Source organism: Poecilia formosa, unplaced genomic scaffold (assembly GCF_000485575.1).
Source record: "Poecilia formosa unplaced genomic scaffold, Poecilia_formosa-5.1.2 Scaffold0, whole genome shotgun sequence".
In the NCBI taxonomy this organism is placed as follows: Eukaryota; Metazoa; Chordata; class Actinopteri; order Cyprinodontiformes; family Poeciliidae; genus Poecilia; species Poecilia formosa.
In genome coordinates, this window is record NW_006799939.1 from 3152773 (window position 1) to 3160769 (window position 7997).

Sequence of the window (7997 nt, forward strand, 5' to 3'; positions counted from 1 at the left end):
TGCAGGATGTTGTTTCATGCAGTGGAAAGATGACTTTAAGATAAATGTGACACAGCTGTTGTAACTGCTGCTGCGCCGCTTGAATCTGTCTGGAATAACCAAATAGTAATTATTGAATTATTGTGCCACAAAGTGAGTGGAAATAATACGCTCAGTCATGATTTATTAAATTCATTTGAGCAGAGTCGGTCTTGTCAATGGTGCAGCCTCGTCATGCGGGGACAAGGACTCGGTTTTCCAAATGCGCTTTTGACTTACAAGCGTTTACAATATGGATTTATTTTCACATAGGATTTATATTGCACTGTACGTTCATGAGCTGAAATAATGTTAGGCTTAGACTCAGATAAAGATTTTATGCGTCTTAAACAAAATTGAAAACAAAAAATGTTACAGGTGATGTAATTGATTTTATTTAAAACTGAATCTTACAACTACAGTAAGAAATAATGTATTATTACAATCACAGTTAAGTTATATGTCATTTTTACTTATTGCTATTTAAATATACTAAAACAAAAGTACAGAATTAACTATTACTAAATGTATTCCCATGTTTTGTCATTTATAGAGTAGCACAACAAATTGACGTATAGTTGGAAAAGAGATGCTGTTTAACGGAGACGTTCGTATTGAGCCAGTTGTAATTTGGATACGTTATACTTCTTTAATCTGTGCTCAGTGAGTGTCTGTTTGTGCAATCATAAAGATTTACAAAAACATAAACAAACAAACAAAAAAAATCCAGCTGACTGGCAGTGTGCAGCAACCACGGGAGGGACGTGCATTACTTGATGATCCATTCAGGAAACTCTTTATTTCCCTGTCATGACATTCAAAGGACTTTAAAGTATAGCAGCAGTACAATAGAAAACATTAGTAGATTAAAAATCTCAGTTTTTTAAAACCTTCAAATGTGCTGAAACCTTTAACTGGCCCATAAATCATCAAAGGCCTTGTAGAAAACCCAATGAAAACCCCGGCTAATTGTTTTTTTTTTTTTATTTTGCTTGTTTCCCATATTTGGTCATCTCTTCCTCTCATTTTCTCATCAGTAACGCTGTTAGTTTTCTGTTGGCTTGACTTGAAATCTCGATAAAGCATCCGAAGTGCCACCTCCCTTTTCAGCTAACATTTACACTCTCTCTGGGCATGTTGAAATTACGTCTTAGCTGGCGTTGACGCGAGAACAATAACGACAGTGATTGTGCCCTGCTGCGGATGTGGCACAAACGGCACATAAATCCAGATGTGACGGGCTTTATTAGACAGCTGCTGACGATAATCCAGCCGATAAATGACTTTGAGGAGCTCTAAGCCCCTCAGCTGTAGCGGTTCGCCCTCTGTGGCGAGTTTTAATTTCCCCGTCACGAGACGTAATAAAAATATCAGGAAGCTGTGTGACACTTTGCACATTCGAGTGCTGATTGAGGCTCAACGCGAGGAAAGTTATTCCTGTCTAGTTTTTAATAAAACGAAGCCGAAGCAGCAGAACGGTCATGGAGGGGGGGAGAAAACAAAAGTTGGAAACGTATGACGGCGAACGCCATCTGCGGGCCCTCTGCGCGTTTGGGCTCGCCGCGCCCGTCGTGCTGTTTTGTAAACTAGCGATAGATCCGGAGCAAGAAATCTCAGCGTGGTCCTTGCAGGAACATCTCAGCGCCTGCACGTCACACAGCTGTCACTGGGTTTGAGCTGTCTCTCAGACCTCGGATTTCTCCTCGCGCTCGGTCCGCTTTGAGCGTCTCCTCCTTTGCGCAGGATAGACGCGGGATGGAGGACCTTTCACCATGGCAACCGCTAATGCAGTATAGATGCAGGGACTGCCGGCTGTAATAACACGGGGATGTGGGGAGAGGCAGGTGAAATGTCACGCGGGCTGCTTAAATGAGGCGCCTTTGATGTTGCAGTGCGGCGAACTCTAAATCCCGTTCGGCTCGGCGGTGGAAATCAGGTTATTGTTTCCTGTATTGGTTCGGCGCCGCCGCCGTCTCCCGTTCAGCAGAGTGGAAGCCAACAAAAGAGCCTGTTCCTCAACATGGCGTCCCTCACCGCCCGACAGCCATCACTTCATTTTTGTGTCAGCCTCTCCTCGGCATTGTTTCCTGTATTGGCTTAGACTGCCCAGCTCTTCTAATCCCCCTGTAGTCTGAGTTGGATATCGGCTTCGTGCCGTGTCCTCTCACCTCTTCAAGGATGGGATTTTTCCTGTCCTGTCCTTCACACACTGGAGTGCATTTCAGAGAGTTTGAAAAAAAAATGTATACTCCAAGCAAGTTGTAATGGAGTTGTCAATACAGCTTTCCATCTTGTTACCCATTATTTCAATTTTTTTTTTTTATTATGGGTGGACTAATTGATCAATAAGAGATCAGAACAGGCAATTGTTTACCGATTAGCTCTTTAATTAAAGAGAAAATCCTTTATTTTCTCTTTAATTAAAGGCACCAAAACCAAGAACTCATCAAATAACTGCGTGAACTTTTTTTTTTTTTTTTTTTAACAAATGCTTTGGATCGTAAATAGGGGTGATCAATTCAGCTGCTGTTGGATCTCAAACTACCATCTCTTTTTAAATCTTTTTTTTTCTTCCGTTTCATGTGTTTAGATTTCTTAGAAAAACTAATCGTGATCAGTCGAAAATGAACCTCAAAGCAAATCGGAAATTGCTATCAGCCTGGGAAAAGCCTGATTACTGCATCTCCTATTGTTATTTTTAAATGCATCTTATAAATGTGTTCATAAACACTTGTTCATTCGTATCACATTGCTAGAACACAAGTAAGTGCATTATTTGATCGTTTCTGGCTGACACTAGGCCATAAGTCAAGGACCTCGTGACCACATGGTCCAAAACAAACATTTCTTCAATACGGCCTTGTCAGTAGCACTTCCCTGACCCTGCTGCTCCTGCTCCTGCTATGTGTGTGAGTGAGTGTGTGTGTGTGTGTGTCCCTGTGTGTAAGGGCGTATTTGTTTTGTCTGCCCCTATCTATAGCTTTGAGCTGCCCCTTTCTTTTACAGGGAGAGAAAGAAACCACACCCCTCGGGCCTTAGCCAGCCTCTCTGGTGGTTTGCTCTCTTGGGATTTGGGGATTGATGTTGGGGAGTTTTTCCTCCACAGCAGAAGCTGCGGGACAACGCCATACATGTGTTTTAGAGTGAAATGTACCCTGAAAGTTTTCCAAAAGTTATGATATGCAGCACATGAATAAAGATGGAACATATACCGAGGGCAACGGTGCATCTGCGCGCATCCAGCCGCACACGGTGGTGCGTTTGTTTGACTTTCACACACTCAACTCGTGAATACAAATGACAATGTTGAAGAGTAAACTTGACACAACACATATTTGCAAGTTTCCTAGTTTTGACCAATGAAATATGAATGTGATCAGGTGTTTTGTTTAGAGCATCAACGTCACATCACAGTAAAAATGCATTGGTTTTATAGTGTTTTACACAAATACGTGACATGATCTAACTGATTTTAAAAGCGATATTTTTTCCAACTGCTACAACAATATTGTATCACATTGATATTGCTGCAGTTATAGTAATATCTGCAGCACCTATGTATTCGTACTTTAAATTAAATACTTTGAAAAAACATCAATTTAGATGCTAGCTGTTGGTTGTTTTTTTTAAATAAATGCTTTTTGTTTTGAATACTGCATTTTTTGCCGTTGTGCTTTTTCTACAATATAACAAGCCGACATTAGCCGGTTAATTAGTCGGACTACAGAGACGCCACTCTGACCTTCCTGACTGCAGTCTGAAAACGGTGGTACCTTAATGAGAGTGATGACCGGAGTCTTCCGGTCACACCGAAAATATCCCTGGTCTCATTAAAAGGGCTGAAAACTGTAGCAACGGTATGATTCGTAACTTATCCGGTTTAAAACTCTTAACTTCTTAAAACATTTGGCGTGCCTGTGGCGTAGGGACAAAGACAGGTCCGCTTCAGTCCGTTTGACTTTTAATTGCGTGATAATGAGCGCTACATTATCGCGGCCTGTCTAAAAACCACAAATAATATTCACATTGCAGTTTCATTTGGCGACGTGTACACTTTATAACTTATTGGACAAATGTAGGAAATGTTTTCGCAAACTTTTACAACACAGGCGTCCTATTTTTAAAGTTGACAATAATGCAGTTTCAGTTCCAGAAATATTTCCAGGAGATTATGAGAAGGAACTGAAACCTGCGCAGACACGGTTGGAGGTGGCAATGAAAACATCTGAACTTGATGCTTAACATTTTCCAAAAATAACAGGCGGAGAGTAGTTATTTTCCAGTAAGATTATTGCAGTCCTGACCAAATCCGCTTGCATGTTTGTTTTAGTAAACAGTGTGGCCGTTACCAATCTCTGCATTTCAGGTGCACAGACTCCTCATTGCGCCTGGGCGGAACATGAAACGGTCCCTCCAGCTGGAAGAGCGAGAGCTGTGTGGGCTTCCTGAAGTGGTGCAGCGCCGGGTCATCGGAGAGCCGCAGTGCATGCTTGGGAACAGAAGCAGCTATCTGTGTTATTTCAGCAGCAGCAACAGCAGCATGTTGGATGAAGGGCCCTTCCACGGGCATTATGGATTAATCTTTGGCAGGATCTCAACTGGATTGGCCCAAAAATGGGATGTTTAACCGCACGTGTAGCAGAACCGCTGTGATAAAGCGGGATGGAGAGAGGATTGAGCGTGACCCACATTGGGACTGTTCGAAATGTATTACCTGTGTTGACTGTTTATGAAGGTATGTGCTCTGCAAACCCACAATGTTATTCCAAGAGAGTCGTCACTATATATATATACATATATATATATATTAGCAACAACAGATGTTTGCTAATTCTGAAAGATTTGTTTTAGATGCAACAATCAGAGATCAGAATCAGCATTTTTTTTTTTTTAGCTCTGACCAAGTCAATACACTGACAATGTTACGTTTCCCCTTCATTCATTAAAGCTACATTCCTCCTATGTATACTTCCTAAACTCAACGACCAAAACGCAAGTACTTTTATGATATATAATTTTTTTATTTAAGAAAAATCAGATCGAGGTTAGTTTAATGCGCTTTCATGCATAAACTGGGGTTAACATAGTCATTGCTTCATTTCTGTTGGATTCCAGACATCTATCTCTATCAAAGCATCTGCAGTATATCCCCCCCTTTTTTATATGTTATAGTCCTAAGTGGAAAAAAAAAAATCACTCAAAATCGAATCTCAGAATCATCCTGTGATCATTCCTAAAAGACAATCGGAAATATTTCTCACTTTCAGTCGTTAATAGGCAACATTTTTGAACTATGTGGTGGCGTTTAATCCACCACCTTTCACATGTGAACACAGGTTCGCAGCTAAAGACTCCCACTGCGGACCTCCCTCGTTGTAAATTGTTTGTTACACAGGCCTGAGTGGAGAGTCACTTTCCTGTCGAGCTTCACATCAGGGAGTCAGTTTTGACAGGTCTGAATAAAAAAAATAAAATAAAAAAAAGTCAGGAATCGCACGTACAAGCCTCGGTTTACAGGGGAAAGGCATGTTATGAATCCAGTACGTTTTCCTGTATCGCGAGAAACAAGTTAGGCACAAAAGGCGACTCTGTTTGCTCGTACGGAGCAGTTTGCAGCCTTTTCATAGACATCCCAGATTAGAGATCAGAGGGATTTTCCACAGAAGATAAATCTGATTTTAAGTCTGTGCTCTTAATCCAGACTCCATGGTCACGAGACGATGACCCGTGACAGTCTGGTTGTGATTAAACCTTCTGGTAACTAAAGCTTAACTTGGATATCGCAAAGTCACTCTCTCTTTCTCTTTCTCTCTCTCTCTCGGAACGCAATCACACTTTTTTTTTTTGGTGAATATTTCATGTTACTTGTTTAGATTACATGCAACTAATAAAACAACATCCTGCATGAATCATTAAAAAAAAAAAAAAAAAAAGCATAAAAACCTAAACCTGCTTCTCTTGGAACATATGCTTCAGCGGGCGAAGTTCTTTATTTAAGATTCAAGCATTAGACCCGAGACAGTGATCACAAAACTCTGTTTAGATTGTGCAAGCAGCGTTTCAGCACTACAAAGGCAGCTACGTCTTTTCATGAAGGAGTTTACAAGTACTTCCTGCTTTACAGTGGTGCACTCCAGAGAAGGTGAAGGCTTTAATGTGCAATTGCCATCTAACAAAAACACGATTATGTCAGAAGCTGCGTGTACCATTCTCTGTTCAAAGGGGCTTTTGTGATCATATATTTTAATGTACTTTATCAAAGATTCCCTTTTTTTTTTTTCCCTGCGTCTGAACCCTGCAACAAATGCTGCACCGTTTGATATTCGGCGTACGTAGTGGAAAGATCGGATTTTTAGGTGCTTTCAGAAGGACAAACGGATCATCACACCTCTGATCACGAGCCCATCGCCTGACAAGTGAACACAAAACCTCTCGGCTGATTTATGTTTTGGACTGTAATTAAAACGTACGAATGTGAAATCACCCTGTCCTCCTGACGTGACTCACAGCATTAGGATTTGTCGCTCTTCTGGTTGTGTAATTGCGGTCCCCGTGAAGTCATGTGACCGGCGTGAACCCGTTTTCAACTTGAAAACCTCTTGGCTCGGCGTCTGCCAGAGTGACAGCAGTAATTCTCGGCATGGTTTGAAAAGGGATTCAGGGGGAAAAAAAAAAAAAAAAAAAAAGCAAATCAATCATGTTGCAGCCTCATGACACAGGGTGGAGTCACGCTGCTGATGCGCTCGTTGCGTTGCTGTGACGCTCTTGTGGAAAGGGGGGGGGGGCAGGTCAGCTGAATTAACAGTTTCAGACAGAGTTGGGGTTTCGGCACTCTATTCCACCCACGCACTGTAAATATAGGTTAATGAAGTAGCCTGTAGGCAGACGACAGGAGAGTGTGTTACCTTTGTTTGCTGGTGACATTGCCGCATGCAGCATGAAGGGACCTCGCCGGCTCCGCAACCTTTTATTTCAGCAATTAAGGGACCAACACTGACGAAGGGGGGACCTGAAATGCATGCTGAAATTTTATATGAGAGCCTGCCTCCTAACTGTATCAGCACCGAACCACATAGAAAGTCGTATGAAAATGAATAGCTGTGATCTCCAAATGAAAGGGAGATCACACTATTTGCTTAAAGGACCACATCTATGCCCGCTAATAGGTTTCATTGGCTCAATCTGTTTTTTTCCGGTGGAGTTCAGAAACAGGCCCGTGTTTAATCTGAGGCCGGAATAGATTTTTGAATGGCTTGGTTTGATTAAATCTGTAGACGTGTTAACTGCCAAAACTCAAAATGCTAAAATACTCCCAGTGATTTGCTCACCACTTTCGCATGATTTTCCTTGACATGTGGGTTTTTGATTTGATTCTGCTGCGTTTGTATCTTAGCAGCCATCGAATGCCAGGCGTCTCAGACGAGCACAGGCTCTTGAATTGAACCCTGATGCAGGTGATCCACATTGGAGAGCTGCTCAGACCTGCTGAACCACCTGTCATGTCGCCTGCAGACATAATCAGAATGTTTTTTTTGTTTGTTTTTTTTCTCAAAGGAACAAGTTGTGAGCAAAACAAAAGCCAGCTACTGAACGGCAAGGACATTTATCAGTCGAGTATTGAATATCTGTGAGTGAACCAATAACAAATAAACCAATTAAATAAACACGTTTTCTGAGTGAATTCATTGCACTGTGAATGATTGTTTTAATGTCTGTCAGACCACTAACATATTCTACATGATAAGTCTCAAACAAACAGTGGTTTCCAAAGTTGGAAATGTGTGTATCAGATCTAAGTAACATAGCAATGGAAGCAGCACATTTAGGCATTAAGTTATACAATAAATACAAAGCAGTACTTATGGATTTGTTAAAAACCAAACAACAACTATATCATGGCTGCTGATTATGTTGTCATTACTTACCCTATTTAAGTGACTTTTAATGGCTGCTTACTCAACAGCCAACGTCCCCGGTCT

At 41.4% G+C, this 7997-nt stretch overlaps 1 long non-coding RNA gene across 5 annotated transcripts in view; it reads left to right on the top strand.

The window, feature by feature from the left end:
- Positions 1 to 7685, top strand: part of LOC107836439 (uncharacterized) — a 29000-nt gene extending 21315 nt beyond the window's left edge. For all 5 annotated transcript variants that reach the window (XR_001662358.1, XR_001662350.1, XR_001662354.1 and 2 more), the window contains one exon: positions 4385 to 7685. This is a non-coding gene — a long non-coding RNA (uncharacterized LOC107836439). The remainder of the gene's footprint in view (positions 1 to 4384) is intronic.
- The last annotated feature ends 312 nt before the right edge of the window (positions 7686 to 7997 follow it).